The 17,320-nt window shown below is 46.2% G+C and overlaps 1 protein-coding gene across 1 annotated transcript in view; it reads right to left on the bottom strand.

Annotated features, from left to right (window-relative positions):
* Positions 1 to 17,320, bottom strand: part of PDZRN3 (PDZ domain containing ring finger 3) — a 241,095-nt gene that overhangs the window by 42,850 nt on the left and 180,925 nt on the right. The window lies entirely within an intron of this gene.

Genomic DNA, 17,320 nt, shown 5'->3' on the forward strand with positions numbered 1-17,320 from the left:
GAGAATGAATGACTTAGAAAAAACTTCTGGAGACTCTTCAACAGTCAGGAAATCTCCCCTTGAGCCCCACTGCCTCTCAAATCAAGATCCTTGTACTCCCACCATTGAACATTGATGCCAATAACTTTCATCCAACTTCTGCACTATTCCAGCATATTCTTTATTACAAACTGATGGGTATAATAAAATGTCTTTGAAAAAAAAAAATATCCTGCCAGGCAGGTGACCAGTATACTGGAAAAAGGACCCTTTCCCCAAAGTTAACCAATACACACATACCACTCAATATGCTCTTGGTGAAGAAATAGGAAAGCAAGTCATTCGAAGTAGACACATTCATGCCTTTTCCCAGCATGGCACTCGCTATTAGGCAGCAGAATCTGATGACATTTCACCAATGTTATGACACCTGCCATACCACTGAAGGTAATGTTGCTAGCAACCTTGCTTTGTGAGCTTTAGAGAGCAGATGCTATGTTCCCTGCTGAATCCCACACTGGGCAGAGAATGCAGGAGGGTTATTTTGGCTCTGGCATGCCTCCGGACCTGCTGATGGTATTCTTCTGTGCCTGCTCTCCCCCACCCCCAATGTAGCCATGACCTCTCCCTGCATTATTAATGAGTGCAAGAGAAGTCATTTATTAAGGCTACATTTTTTCACTGTTCCATATGTTTCGTTCTGCCAGCCATGGCAGGCAGGTCACAGGAACGCAGAGAGAGGGGCAGTCGTCTCCCCTGGGGCTGTGTACCACCTGCCTCATGGCGATATGCAGCAATATCTACGGAAGCCATTAGAATCCCAGGACGTGGGCTCATTTGTCATTGCTAAAAGCCTTCCCGGACCAAAGTGGGACCTACTTGATACATTCCTCATTCAGAAGTTAATTTGGTAAACATGTCCTGAATAGTTTACTGGTTATGTGTCAGGACCTGGGGGGTCACAGAGAATGAGAGGAAGTCTCTGCCTTCATGGGGCTGACATTTTTCTGGGGACTGGGGGTTGGAGACAATAGACAAGTTAATAGTATATGAATTATGCTAAATGCTAGGAAGGAAATAAACTGTGCACAGAAAAGTCAGCATGGGTGGGGGTGGGGGAACCTCTTAGATCAGTGAAGGTCTCTGGGGAGAGGGATATTTGAGCTGAGTCCTCAAGGATGAGTTGGTGAACTATAGAAGGAGAGGAACAGCTAGTCTAAGGTGTGAAGACGGAAGGAGTCAGGTGGGTTCTAGGTGCTGCGAGACACCTGCAAGGACCAGAGCAGATGCATGATGGGTGTGTGGCAGGCAGCTCACAGGAGAGGTAAAAAGACACCAGACTATACAGGTCCCTGCAGGCCACAGTTAAGGAGTAGGTTTTCTCTTCAGGGCATTGGGGAGCCAATGAGCAGGGAGTGATATGCTCGGTACTCGGCATGGGGTTGGTTGGGTAAACATGTTGGTTGAATGAATGAAAAGTAAATGTCTTGTAGCCCCTGTGATCTCCATCGGCACCTTCTTGGTCCAAATCACAGTCATCTCTTCCAACAGCTCGTTCTGGGTTTCTAACTAGTACCCCTGTTTCTTTTCTTGCTCCTCGTGCCCTACCAACACATACAAAATCCAATGTGTACAACTGATCACATGGATGAGGCTAAAGGTGGTAACTAGACCTCCCAGGATTTCACAGTGTAACTGAGGAGGTTGAATTAACAGGTAATACAGAAATGAGGAATAGAATAATGTGCAGAGCATCGAGGGAGGGCTCAGTGCAGGGGACACTGGTACACAGGGCTTCATGGAGGCTCAGTGCAGGGATGCAGAGGTACGCAGGGACTCATGGGAACACTCACAAGGGCATCTGAGCTGGGGTGGTGGCAAACTGGCCTCAGTCCTAAGAGGAGAGCAAGAGAACTCCTTTATGGTCATTGAATACTTTGTACCTAAAGAAGAGATCGGTAGAAAGATAGGGGAGCAAGCCCTGGTCGAACCCTAAGCCTTTCCTTTTCATTGCTTCATCAACATCAAAGTGGTTTATGGTCCAATGTTAGCTGAAGAAAAAAACAAGCCCTAGTGATGGATAAATACCCCGCGTGAAAAAAATGGGACATTCTCAGCCACAGACAGGTGCCATGTCATTAAGGTAGGAGGAGATGGCCTTTCTTTTTCCACACCTGCTTTACCTCAACTAATTCGCATTGTAAAGCTGCTTCTAATAATAAAGCTTTTGGAACTGATAGATTGTTTAAGCAAACACACTCTCATTTGCAAGAAAACTAAACCATGTTCAACATTTCTGTATAGAGGTCAAGTTTATGTTCATCCAATTAACGACCATTAGCTCTGTCCATACTTTATCATACCATGACCCGGCCGATTCTCAAAATCAACAACTTCAGGGGGCATAAAAGCACAAATTACATGAACCATTCTCAAATGAACCATTCTTAAAACTGCCTGGGAAGTTGATGGGAATGCTGCATTCCTCCTGAACACTTTTCTCTCTGTCCGCCATTCTCCCCTGGCATGAGGGACCAGAGGCCCTGTCTCAAGTCCTCCCATTTGTAAAAGAACAGACCCAAGTACTCCCAAGCTCATGGAGAGGCCAAGAAGCACGTGGCCCTGTTTGAGAGTGAGGGGTCTCCATGTCAGCTCCACAAAGGTGAGAATGATTTTTAAAAATTAAGCGTTCTATATAATACAGGTCCTCTATCCATGGGTTTTGATAAAAATAATCTGTACTGTATAAGAGAAGAATTCAGACTTTGGAATTCCAGCACAGGCATTGTTGCCACCCCCATTTATAACTCCTTTGTGTCTCAGTTTATCTCTGAAATGGGGATAATAGTATCGCCCATCTGTTTGTGCTGCTGTGAGGATCTGATGGAGAAATGCACAGTCAGCACAGTGCTGGCACACAGTAAGTGCTCAATAAATAATACTCTGGTTCCTGCAATGAACATCACTGCAATTAATAGGTTCTCCTTGCCATCTTGAAAATGTGTATAGACTTAAGTGAATGTATTCATTATTATAATTTCTAGTTTGAAGCCTAAGTCCCAAACAATTATTTCCTTATGACCTAATCAAGTGAAGAAAGATCACTATTCTACAAAAAGCATCTGGTCGACCTTAGGAGAGGTGGAGGGAATGAGTGATACTGTCTGGTGTGTCCTTTTCCCTTCCCCCAGCCTCTACCTGAAAACTCTCTTCAAAGCATCCACACACTGGCCTTCCCCTTGTTCTGAAAGGATACAGCTAGAGGGATGGCTGATGCTTGGCTGGTGATGGGGTCCCTGGCAACAAGCCAAGAGAGCTACAGACTTCTCCATCCCTGCCAACACTGCTCCCCCACCCCATCCCCATAACCAGGTGACCAGCTTCAGTTGGGTTCTGGCTACAGCTTCAAAGCTGTCAAGCTCCCTACCCCATCACCCCTGCACATGAGATCTTCTGGGCAGTTAATTTGTCCAAGTCGAAGATTGCACCCCTTGACAACCTTGAAGCATCTTCCTCTCCTGCTTCTGTCCTTCCACTTCAGCAGTGCTTCTGAGTAGTCAAAGTCTCCTGAGATGGGCTAGTTTTCCAAAGCAGGAAACAGCTGCTAACTTAAATGTTAACTGTCCTACAGCCACAGGTCCTGTCTTGATGGTCCCCAGGACTCTACAGTTACCATGAAATCACAAAGACTGCTATACCTCAGCCGATCTTACAACTCCAGGGTGGGCAGGAGGCTCGTCTTGTACCACCCTCAGAAGTACTCCCACGATCCCCAAATACCTTGGTGTATCCCTTAAGGCGTGCTGCAAATCTCTGATATGTGTGCACTCCTTGCAGTACCCTCTGGCGGCCAGGCCACTTTCTGTGTTGCTGTTGTTTTTCTAATGTGATGAAAGGTACAATAAGGTATGTGTGCAACAAGAGGCAAAGCCATTGTTCTGCATCATTAAGCTCACAGCAGCCCCAAAAAGACATTGTAGGCAGCTTGCCAAAGGCCCTAATGAAGAGCATCTCTTTGAATTATCTCTGGATGAGGAAAGGATAAAGTCTGAGCCCCAGAATATTTGATCCTCTTTGTGTTGCTGTTATGAGGGCTTACTGAAGCCAGACACACTGGACCTTCTGGAACTGTAATTTATGGAAACCTTAATTTCTCTGCTTTTAATAAGGCTTTGCATAATAAGGAGGAGAATGCAGTTATTAATTCCTGCAAGTGTTTTGTGAATTCCTTTATGCTACGGTTCAGGACTCCCAAAGAATAGGAGAAAGGGGATTTACTTAGTTGGCACAAGGGTAATGGGTCCGAAAAGTAGTTTGAGTTTCCTGAAAATAAATCTGCATGGCTTCCTAAATTGCTGACAAAGTGTATTCCAGATGGAAGTCATTTATCAGCAATTTACTGCATGATGCTTTGGCCAGAAATATTTCCACATAAATTCACCTAGTAAAAACAAACAGAATCCAGGCTCTTTCTTTTGGGGGGCTAGGGGGGAAGAGTCTAAATAATACAGATGAATAAAGCACAAGGTAACACGGATTTGCAGGAAATGGGGTGGGGCACCACATTTTGGAGGGTACCAGTATAATTAAACACATCTACGACAATGAATGCTCAATATTTCTGTGCACTGATGGTGAAAAGAGAAAACCCCAGCAAGTTACTAAGACTCTGTTTTTATGCACTATATTATATACACAGTAGTGAAAGTCTGTCATACAAACAACCACCCTGGTGATGGTTCTGTTGTTCTGCTTGTTTTGGTTCTGAATGCCTGACTCACTGAGAACTGGGGGGCTCACAGCTCACTGCACATAACCTGGCAGAATGTGGATTACAACATCACCGTAGGATCACACAAGGGATGGAGGCCAGACCTCCACTGCCAGTGGCACTTTTGCCCAGGCTTCCAATGTGCTCCCAAAGGACAGAAGTCCAGCAGAGTGCGAAGCGTGAAGTCATAGGTCAGAAGTCTATGTCAAACACTGATTTAAGACGCTTGTTTGTTGTATAAGAGATGTGCTCTCCCTACAAGCGGTGGTTGGCGGGGGTTGGGGGGGGCATGACCAAGCCGCAAAAGGTTTGATTTGACATTCTCTACGCTTCAGTGGAGAAAAAACGCGCGCGCGTGCACGCACACACACATCTTTTCTTCACTAAGGGTCACTCTGTCATGGGATTGTCCACAGAGGCAGCCAATGCACAGAAGCCGCCTTGTTTCACTGCGTCTTTTTAATGCTATGCGCCCTCTGGTGGCTTGTGCAAAAATGGTGCCCAACGGATGGCTAATCAAATTCTTTTTTTAAGCTGTCTGGCTCTTTAGAGAATATATTAATATGCCCCCATTCACTGTGATAAATTAAGGAATAAGCATCTTTGTTTTCTTACCACAAAGACCTTACTCTGTCATTCTAATTTAAAAAAAACCTTTTTAATAGGATTCTAATTTTTTTGATTGCTGAAAAAAAATTGGAAGGAGTTAGAATGATTTAAGGGGAAAACACTTAACTGCCAAGTTAGGTTACCAACAACAGTATGAAAACCTTATAGTTCAGGATAAAACTTGAATATTTAAAAATAAAACACTCAACACAAATGTAAGGTAAGTTATCTGGGTTAATGCCTTAACTATCCCATTTCATCTTAACTGAATTTTCACGTTACTCATGATGTAGAAGTTTCGAGAAGTCATCTGCCATGGATGACAGCACCCAAGATCAAGCCACCTGCTCTTGAAGTTCTTAAAATTTTCACAGGGTGAGGTATAGAATGGCAAGTGTGAAGCATAAATCTGAACCACATGTCTCAGGACAAGAAGTTGCTGAAAGAATCAAGTCTGCGGTAGACGCTTGTGCTCTACTGAAAGGCGTGCCTCGTAACTATTTGTAAACAGAGACAAAACCGCACAAGCATTAATCATCATCCCCGTCTTCTCTAACTTGTTCAAAGGGTGACCACGCTCTGACCCTTCCTAAGACATTCACTGACACTCCAGAGAGCGGTCCGTTATAAAGGAGCTTTGTGACGTGACTGCTGGAAACGTACTTTGTGTCTGTCAACATCTATTTAGATATTCAAATACAGGCACCTAAGTGCCACTGTGAGGGAAAGCACATAAGAGATTTAACAGAAAATGTACCAAAAAGTCAGAAAAGCTGTCTCATTCACAACACAGATACACCCCCAGATCCCCAATTCCTTCCTGAGAAGTTACAACTCTGCCAAGGAAGTGCCAGTCCACTCCCACAGAATAAAATGCAACGCGTTACCTGACAAACTTCATAGAGCAATTTGTACTGCTCCTCTTGCTTCTGCAGGCTGCACAAACTGCATCCCATGTTTAGAGAAACGTCAAAGGAAGGCTTCAGTACTCGCCAGCACCCGGGAAAAGCAGCGTCCTGTGTGCGAGCATGAAGGTATTCTCGGAGAGCCTCAGGTGCATCGGGCGGCTGCCACACTTCACATTGGCGTTGCTCTCTAAGGCTGCAAACAACTCTCTCCCTTTCCACGCTTCCCCTCCTTCCCTCGCAGCATGCACACACACACACACACACACACGCACGCACACACACACCACTCCCTCCTCTGAGGGACTCTGGCAGCTGGATTGTGGTCCAATGCACACGCTATATATACTGCTGCTCATGCATATTAATCAGCTCTCATTGACTATTCATAACAGACAATGATACAGAAGCTATAATTGCCAACTATGACAGTTGAAATTTCTCTAATTAACAAGCAAGTGCTTCAGTGGTAGGGAATAATAAAAGATACTAACAATTTTGTAAGCCATTTTCTGGCAGTTACAAATAAACATGACTGCGTTTTTAGCAAGGTCTCTTAGGATAATCCCTAATGCATTTAAGCTAAGTAGAAATTCATTTTTAAATACATAAAATTTTTGATGATATAAAATGTATTTAATGCTACAGATAATGATAGCATATAAACGAGTTTTATGGAATGCACATGTTTTGAATAATATTCATATAATATTTAGCACTTTACCAAGTTGCAGGAAAAATGTGCCACATATGAATAAAATATAAAAATTTAAATTGCAAGATCTACATGTGTGTATGCAAAGTAACCAGGGGGTTGTAAGGAGACAGGCTGCCCTAAAGGTGAGTGAGCAGATAATCACTGCTAAAGTACATTTTCAGTTCCCAAAGCAGAAAGTTATTTCTTAAAGGGCTGCCCGGCTAACTGGAAGGAAGAGAAGCGACCAGATTTGTACCATCTCTATAGCTACATGGATGTTATGGATAGCTCAGAGCCCATGCCACTGAGCTAATTGTCACTGGCTACTACAGATCTGGATCTGATACTCCACAGCCGCCTAGACTCACATAGCTCTGCTCTGTGCCAGCGTCAAGAAAGCAGGGAGTTGTGATGATACACGGAAGGTGAACACCCAGAGCATTTAAGAATTTTTATCCTTGCTGCCTTGCCTCTTGTCTCCCTTCATTCAGCCTCTGAACCAGTGAGTTTGATAGCTTTAAAAACAAAACTTTCTTTTTCAAGTCATCACCCACCGCCTAAATGAAATGCACAGGTACTATTGTTTCAAAGCAAATCACTGATGTTTAAAATTCTCACAACTGCTTCCAAACCTTCACCACCCCCCCTCCCCCCCCGCCTCGATATTTATAAAGGTTGAACTGTCTCTCAGGAGGACTCCCACGTCTTGCCAAGAGGCATAACAGGGCCTGAAGAATAATGCTCCCTTTCTCTGGGAGCCCAGACACACCTGTGATGTGAGTAAACCTGTAAATAAAATCCCACTTGGGCTGGTGGCCAGCAGATACATCTGGTCCCATTTCTCAGACCCAGACGATGAGGCATGGCAACTTGTCACAGATCAGCTCATAGCCCTGGCTTGCTGGGGGTGGCGGGGAGGAAGGGAACCTTCATCTCAGACCCACACTTGGTGTCCCCACCATGGCTAGAGCAAAGAGCAGAGGCATGACACCAGGGAAAAGAAGCCACAGATGGGGCTGGGCAGTGGCAGTGACCTGACTTGCCCTGATGCTGGGAAGGGCCCTATGGATCCCTAAGCAGGTTATTGGGAGTTTGGTTTCCTGATCTCTAATTAGCTATAAAACTACCTACCTTGCAGAGTTTTGTTGCAACCATGTGAGAAAACACAAGTTGTCAAGCGAAAACCAGAGGTCATGCTTGTTCACTGCCATCCCCAGAGCCTTCCCTCTCTCTGTAGGTCTGCTCTCTTTGATTCCAAGTAAGATTTCAATTCTGTCCACTTCTGTTTATCATCCCTGGTGCACCATCCCCTCCACCTGGATGACATCAAGAGCCTCCTGATGCACTTTCTGCTTCCTCTCTTGCCCACCCATGGGCTCCCCACTCTACAAGGTTGCCAGGTCCATCTTTATAAAGCAGAAACAGGATCACTTCTTTCGCTTGCTTGAAAACCCCCACAATGACTTCTCATCGCACTTGGATTAAAATCACATTCTTCACCGGGCCTCCAATGCCCTAGAAAATCTGGTCCTTGCCCATCAGTTTCTCTATACCATCATCTACCGGGGCGGCTCTCGTCTCACCCTACCCCCACTGAGCCGTGTCCTTCCTCAGGATTCCCTCTACCAGAATGTCCCTCCCTCCCTTCTCCTTCCTAATCTACCCAGCAACCCCATCTCAGCTCAGAGAAGTCTCATTAGAAAAGCCTTTGCTGGGCAACTTGTGTGAATCTATTTCTCAATCCTCCAAGTGACTGTGTGGTATCATCCCATTCATTTCCTCTGTCTTCCTGTTCATTTATGCTTGTTTGTTACTCACGGTCTCCTTAAACAAGGACATCGGCTTCCTGGGGTGGGGCAGGGAACTGTGTCTGCATTGTCCTGCGTGGGCCAGCCCTGTGAAGGTGCTGGGGAAACACACGTCCTCTGGTTGAATGAAGAGGTGAAGGCTGATGTCTCACAGACTCATACCCTACAGTGAGAACTGGAAGTACCATATACGGAGGACAACGGTGTGTTTGGTTCTCTTCCCACAACGTTGTGGGCTTATAAATGATCTTTTGGTAAGGTCTTGCGTTCTACATGAGCTTGTATCCATATTTTTCTTGCACATCCACAGATAAATGTAGAAATGGGCTCCTGCTAAAGGAATAGGGAATGCAAATCCCTTTGGTCTTTGTTAGAGAACTTTCCCAAATCTCATTTGCAAGCCAGGAGAGTTTTATCACAAACTGCCCCGTACTTGAGAAAAGTTCCTCCAACTTTTGGGTCTGAGGAGTCCCCCACACTCTTAAAAAATTATTGAGAAAGCTGAAGGGCTGCTGTTTATTTGGGCTATATCAATCGATGTTGATCAGGTTAGAAACAGTCAGAAATATGAAAATATTTATTCCTTCATTCGTTTAAAATAGCAATAACACACCCACTACATATTAACATAAATAACATTTTTTATGAAACATTACCGTATTTTCCAGAACAACAAGAATTTTTTGGGAAGAATGGCATTGTTTTACATTTTCACAAAGCCCTCTATGTCTAGCTTAATTGAAGACAGCTGGCCTTTTGCTTCTGCATTCAATCATTTCTGTTATGTGATAGAGGGACTTCTAGAAAACTCTACTGCACTGTACGTTCATAAAAGAACGAGAGCAATAGAAAAAAATAAATCTTGATGTTTTTATGGACATAGCTTTGACATCACAGACTCCCTGAAACAGTGCTGAGGACCGCCCGCCCCCACCCCAGGTGCCTGGGTGACACGCTGAGAATCGCTGCTCTAGGAGGACACGTCAGTGAGTTAGGCGTCTAAGAACCTCATGCTTGGGGGTGGGGAGAAGAGTGGAGAGGCTACTAATTCAAATTCAACTCATGGTTGGTTTTCTACTCTTATGATTAATTACGTATTATTTGGACTCAAGAATGAAAATCCCTCGTACCCATTATGCCTAAAACAAGACTTACCAAGCTGATGATCTGCCTTAAAAATACCCTTTCCTCTGTAAAATCATCTAGTACCCCACCCCTAGAATAGTTGCATTTTCAAAATGCTGCTTTCACAGAGTAAGAAACACAACTGCGCCAAAGGAGGTTCACCATACTATGATACACACCAAGGCATTTAATGCTGCCGATCCATGGGGCACAGATCTTAATGACAGAAGTTATTTACAATAGAACTGTTTTTGAGAGAACGGCTGTCCCAGGAAAAATGAAAAGCTATGGGCCACACAAAGACATGCATTGTTTGATGAAAATGCTGAATGTCCTTTTCAAGTTAGTAATTGCATCATCAGAAAGTGCCTAATAAGCTCATGAGAGCACACAGCACGCCTCTTGGATGCTCTGTACCATCAGACACCTCCTCTTCCTGCCTTCACGGTAATGAAAAATACAGGGCAAATAAGGGTCACCGAGGAACACACAGAGAGAGACAGATAGAAGAGGCACATACAGTAAGGGCTGAAGGTGCCCAGCGAAGAGCCTTTATCATCATTCTTTGAACTTCCTTAAGTCATCGGGGATGCCACAAGAGTCAGCAGATGGAGACAACAACTTACATTCACTTAATTGTGGAAACATCTATCTATAATTCAAGCATATTATTCCAGCACACACACTGGGGTGCCCATTTGTCTGATACCTGTCATCTGACCTTCCTGTTGTTCCCCATGTATGAGGAACACAGGGGTCATCAAACTACAGACGCTCGAAAGGTATGTTCTTCTGGGAAGAGTGATGACAAAAAAGAGGTGGGGATGATGGAGCCAAGTTCATGCTGAGAACTGGAGTCTCGTCGGGGGCCAGCACCAGTGAGTTGCAGAATCTATCCCACCTCCTTCCAATCTCTGAGAGACCTGCCCACTGGCTCTGCTTTTCCTTAAGCGCTTTTCAGCATTTTTCAGGATTGCGGATTCATTAACTTGTTTCTTCCTGGTTTGAATCCCACTCTCATTTCAAGTCCTACTGTACCAGGCAGCTAGAATCATTCCGCACACACACACACTCACATGGCTGATAAACCACCACCCCCAAGGCACAGTCCAAGCTCCCAAGCTCATGGACCTGACCCCTTCTGCTCTGCCCGGCCTCCACTGTCCTCTATTATCCAGCAGCGCTTCCTGTATTAGGGTCCTTCACCCTCATGTCCGTACACATGGCAGGCCCTCAGCTTGCACGGTCCAACTCCATGGTCTTCGGTGTGCCCCTTAAGTCTCCCCACTGCTGCCCCTGGCAACAAGGACTGCTCTTCTGCTACCTCCTTTCTGGCACGCTTCATACTGTGTGGTCCTTCTGTGTTTCCATCACTCCCTTCCTCACTGGAGAGGGCAGTGGAGAAGACCAGGCCGAATTCAGCTATGGAGGCCCCCCCTCCCCCGCCAACCCCAGATGCTCAATAAATCTCTCGTGAATAAATTTGGCATCTGATATTCACGGAGTGCTCACTCACTATAAGGCACTTTCCTGAGTTCTGAGACCACAACAGTGACCAAAATGGACATAGAGTCCAACGCTCACAAGAAGATCAAGGCCATACACCTGGGAAAAGCACTTTTTATGCCTGCTATGGTCTGGATGTTTGTGTCTCCTCCCAAATTAATCCGGTGACATCCTAATGTCCAGTATGATGGTCTTAGGAGGTCAGGCCCTTGGGAAGTGCTTAGCTGATGAGGGTAGAGCCCTCATGAATGGGATCAGTGTTCTTATAAAAGAGACCCCACAGAGCTTCTAGTCCTTTCTGTAGTGTGATAATACAGCAAAATCTGTGACTTGGAAGCAAGCCCTCACCCAAGCACGCTGACACCCTGATCTAGGACTTCCAGCCTTCAGAGCTATGAGCAATTTCGGCTAATTATAAGCCACAGAACCGATGCTACTTTGTTAAACAGCCCAAAGGGACTGAGATACAACCTTTTTACAGGGCAAAAATTGCTCCTACAAGCCTTCCGTACTAGTCACGGCCAGAGAGTCAAATCACAGTCTGTTGAGGAAATAGTTTAGTAACTTCTAGTTAACCTTCATCTTTGTTAGGGTGACCCTTCAATGGCCTGTCTGAATCACATTTAGTGAGTTCTTGAACTAATTCTTGAACAAGGAGTAAGAACTGCTGGGAAGCCAAGGGTGGATGAAAATCACATCATCACTGTGAAGAGAAAAAGCAACTGCCCCGAAATGTCAGAACACACGAACGTCACATGAGTTGAAAAAAACCTATCATAGCAGCTTTGAGTGTTTTGTTTCTGAAGAGCTATATAAGTTCAGAATATCTGCTCAGGACCTCAACTCTTATTTTTATACGTGAAAGGATGTTCTTCCTTTTGACCAAGGTGCTACTGTCCTGAGGGCATGTCCTCTGGGCTCCAGGTACCCGATGAACACCCTGGCTACCAGAGACCCATAGCTCGTTGTTTTCACTTGAAGCAATTGGGAGCGAAGGCACACACTGAGCCCCGGGAGGGACAGCAGGGAGAGATGGGTGAGGGCAGCAAGCACCCTCCCGCCACAGCTGCCCTTCAAATGCCACCCAGACAGATGAGCATCAGGATCCAAGGGTTGCCTGATGAACCACAAAACTGCTGGACAAGAATGCAGCCAGAGCTACAGGAGTCAGCCACGGGGCAGCAGAAACATGAGGATTTTTGGTGAAAGCGGCCAGTGGGGAAGAGCTCCAAGGGGCCTCAACTTCCAATAGAAAATTCAAGTTTTCTGATGGGCTTGAAGCCTGGGGGATGCCCCTGTAGATGCTTTTATTCCTCGAAGGCCCCAAAACACGTTGTGTTTGGGGTGGTGCCAGTGCATCTTATTGTTACTGGTAGTAAGTGTGTGCCTCTGTTTCCCCAATTATATGTGAGATTCCTGGAGGGTGGATTCCTGAGTGAGTCATCTCTAGGACCCCTGAAATGCCTAGAACATCCAAACCCTCTCTAAATGCATGTGAGTTCCTCCCAGAGAAGAGGGAGCACATCCATTGGCCCTGGCTCAGGGAGCCAAGTGGGGAAGGGAGGCTAACAGGTCAACTCAGTCCAGTCCAGAAGAATAACTCATGGGTTGTAGGAAGGAAATTCATAGTCTCCCGGGACTTTGGTTTCCCCATCTTACAGTGTGGCACCCACCCTGCAAGCCAGGGCTGTGGAGGGAGGACTTAGTAGAGAGAAGGCCTATGAATGTTCTCAGAACACAGCTGTGAGTGCGCAACCAACCAAAAGGAAAGTGACACACCAAGGGACCCAAAGCCCTTCCAGCATGTTGTAGTGCAGGGGGTGGCAAACTTTTACCATAAAGGGCCAGATAGTAAATAGTTTACATTTTGTGGGCCAAATCAAGAATACTATGTAGGAACTTACATAAACAACCATTTCATTATTTTATTATTTTTTCAAGATTTATTTATTTATCTTAATGAACAAGGGGGGGAGGGGAGGAGCAGAGGGGGAGAATCTCTCAAGCCAGCTCCCTGCTGAGAGTGGAGCCCAACATGGGGCTCGATCTCATGACTCGTAAGATCATGACCTGAGCTGAAACCAAGAGTCAGATGCCTAACTGACTGTGCCACCCAGGTACCTCTAGAACAACCATTTTAAAATGCAGAAAACATTCTTCATATGCCGGCCGTATATAAACAGGCTATGGGCTGGATTTGGCCTGTGAACCAAAATTTGCCAACCAGACTATGACAGAATGAACAAAGAGTTCTCTGATACAGACAGCATGATGAGGCAGTGCTTACCCGTCTCCCCACGTCATGCAGGAGAAAACGGAGGGCAGGCAGAATGGCTGCCCGTGGCCAGTAACATTGGAGACGAGATCCGGATTCAGACTGTGTAACCCCAGAGCCCATGATCTGCTGTGCATCCGTTTGCTTCCCACAACCTCATGTGTTCATTAGGAACACTGGTGCACGCAGAGAGGCTCTAAAGGCTGGGTCCCTGTTGAGAAGTGGCAGGAGCTGCTACAGAAAAAAATCTAAGCAACACAATGTACTCGTGATGATCCTGATCAACGCACAGCCTCTGTAAATAACTGGCTTGCCGAAGAGGACAAGGCAGGCCTTGCTGCAACTGTGATGTGTTCGTATCTCATGCCGGATGGTATTTTCCTTTTTGATGTTTACAACCACCCAGCAGCCTGATCCCAGGGGATGTGAAATGTGTCAGGGCCTCCCTGAGCCACTGTGCCCGCGCACATGCGACGGACCCCTCAAAGGCTACATTCTGAATGGCACGAGGGGGTGACGAGTTTTGGAGCTCTGTGACCCTGGCCAGGCTCCCAGCAATGCTGGGGGTTATCTGAGGCCTGCCAGGAACCACGTGGGTCTGTTCCAACCACTGGACGTGGGATTCCTGACAGCAGGAAAGAAGATCCCAGGCCTGGAGTCGGGGAGGAGGGCGGAAGAGAAGGAGACATGACAAAGACAGATGTGAGGACACAGAGGCTGAGAAGAGATGAAAACTGGAGAGGGCGCCAGGCCAGGATTTGGGGGAATTAAGATGGGGGCAAGCACATCCTTCAAAGTCCTGATGGCTTAAGCCAGGCTTAACTGTGTGGAGCCTGAACTCGGATGACAGAGAAGGAAAGCAAGTGATGGGACCAAATAGCCAAGATGAAGGACACTCAGCAAGAGGAAAGCAGGAGAGATTTGGAACTTGGGCTAAGGGACACACAAAAAGGGCACCGACTGTGTGACTGTGGATTCAGAGAAATGACCAGAGTAGCAGGCCAGAAAAAATGTACGTAAAGGCATGACTGGATGTGACAAAAGCTGGGATGGACAAAGGAGGAGACAGGACTTTATCTCATTACATTAGAGGTCACAGACTGTGTGCCGGACCAGGGCAGGATCTTCAGAGTTTTGGATTAGGTGCTAAGTAAAAACACAATCAGGAACTCTCACCTAAAATGTGTATTTTGTGGACATCTTCTGAAACACTGCTCAAATCTGACACATGTGTGGCAAACAGGGGCAGAGTAGAGACTGTCCCCTTGAGATGGGGGTGGGGGTCTGTGGTCCCCACCTCCCTCCCAGGCCTCCTCACTGGCTGGTTTATGCTGGAGTACACCAAGGCACCCAGGTCCCTGTGGTGTTGGTAATGTATGAAGATAGAAAGTGTAAGAGTCTCGGTGGGAGACCGCTGCAGGAGCCTGCAGGGCGGGCCATTCAGTGGCCTGCCTCCCTCCTCCACCCACACAGCTGTCCCGTGAGCTCACTCGGGAGGGGGCGTGGGAACCAGGCTGCTCCCAGCTCAGCGGCTCTGGCCAGCAGAGGTAGGAGGAAACAAGCAGCCGGAGTCAGCGCCACGGGTGGAAAGAAAAGCCTCGCTTCAGACCTACCACCTACTGATTCACACCTTCTTCATACCCGCCTGCGATGAGCCAGACACTGCTGTTTAGTGATAAACAGGGAACATAAAATCCCAGTCCTCACGGAATAGCTGCCCTGCGTCTGACTTACCGCTGCTCTTGCTAGGTTCACCAATGGCTTCCCACTGGGTCAAACTCCAACAATCCTGTAGGCCTTGGCCTAGGTAATTTTTCTGCAGCAACTCTCCACTGGGGGAGGGGGAATCTTTCCACTTCTACACTGGTACACGCCCAACTTCCAGCCACAGGGAATCACCCTTTTTGATGTATGGCCTCAACACCATTAACTTCATATTTTTCTTTAAAGCTACTCACTCAGTTTTATTTTACATAAATGTATTTTTGAAAAAAAACTTTACACCTCCTGAAATGGGAAACCACGATCACCTACACTATATAAAAATTACTATAAAAATAATCATGAATGTAAAAAGAGAAAAAGGGGTCCATTCCCATACCACACGAAGATTATGTGCCACCACGTTTAACATGTTTTTGGAATGAACGTCCGACTTGGCACTGAATTTCAGCCCCATCATGACCTTTCCCATGCCTGTTTTGTCAGACTTCCCTGTCTCCCCCTCCACTGTGCTTTCACTGAGTCTGTTAGCTCTAAGTAGGATACCCTCTGCATACTCTGCTTCTCACAATTTGAACTCCAAGCTTTTAAATCCCATTCATACTAAAGCCAAGCCCAACTTCACCCCTCAAAATGCATCTCTAGATCCTAGGTGCTCTGTACAGCACCTGCTGCCATCTGGTGTGTGCTAGTTTCTGGGGGGCATGTCTTTCAGTCTCCTGAACCATTTAAACCGGCCAATGTTACGCTAAGTGTTGGGGATAGAATGGTGACTGTGACCAGTTCCTTCCTCCTCTGGGAAAAGCTACAAGTTCCTGAAGACAGAAACCCCACTGTTTTATGACTAATAAAGGGCTTTGTTACAGTGATTCATCAATAAGCAATATTTACCGAGCATCTGAACCACACATCCTGCCCACTGAGGGGACACAGAAAAATTGTAAAACCTTGACTTTATACCCAGATTGCTGACAACCCCTCTGGAAGATAAGACCGAACTCTAAAGGAGGGAAGGGGAGGTCTGGGCTGCAGAGAGCAGAGGTTGAGGACAATGGGGACCACTGCTCCTAATGACCCCCACAAGATAATTACAACAAAGCTCCCTGGGGCCATGCTTCTGGGTCTGCTGTAATTAAGACAGCCTCTGTGAAGGAGGCAGGGTTTGAGCTGGCTGTTGCAAGATGGAGGGAATTTAGATGTGGGAATAACAACCCAGGTGGAGTAATGCGTGTGAAATAGCGTGAGACTTGCTAGTGGCAGATGGAGCTGGGTACCTGGGCCATGGTGGAAATTCCAGAGGGATGGTGGTCTCGAGGGTAAATAAATGGTGGGACAGAAGCCATGTCCAAGGAAGTGGTCTGGGACTGACGTGTTTGTTGGCGTGAAGGTGGGAAAATATAAAATGGCAAGAGGGTGACAGAGGGTAGAGGCAGGAAGTAGTAAGAGCCCAGATCCGAATTCAGAACTGGGTGTCCTAATGGGCAAATTACTTGGTACATTTTTTGGTGGATGCCAGGTTGAACTACTGCCAAAAGTGGGTGGGGAAACATAGCTTCTCTGTTTTAGCCTTGGCCGGACTCTAGGATTTAGGACACACCCCTGCCATAGACTGTTTTTTCCCAACAGCCCGTAATTGAGCCACAGGCTCCTGGACTGTTCCTGTCTGAAGGAATTTGTGATAAAGGAAAAGCACAAGCTGGATGGATGACTTGGGCACTAACAAGAAGCTAATTCACTATTTTAAAATCACTCAAGATAAACAAGTAGTGACGAAGAGACGTATTTGAGGAAAAACAACAACATGGTGAAGTGGGGCTTCATAATTCATTTGTACCACTAAGGTTGTGGGCTACCAAGTATGACATTACTTATCAAGCTTCTATCCTGGATTTACTTTCGATATAAAACAGCACTTCAGAGAAT

The sequence above is a fragment of the Zalophus californianus genome, chromosome 1 (genome assembly GCF_009762305.2).
Source record: "Zalophus californianus isolate mZalCal1 chromosome 1, mZalCal1.pri.v2, whole genome shotgun sequence".
Lineage (NCBI taxonomy): Eukaryota > Metazoa > Chordata > Mammalia > Carnivora > Otariidae > Zalophus > Zalophus californianus.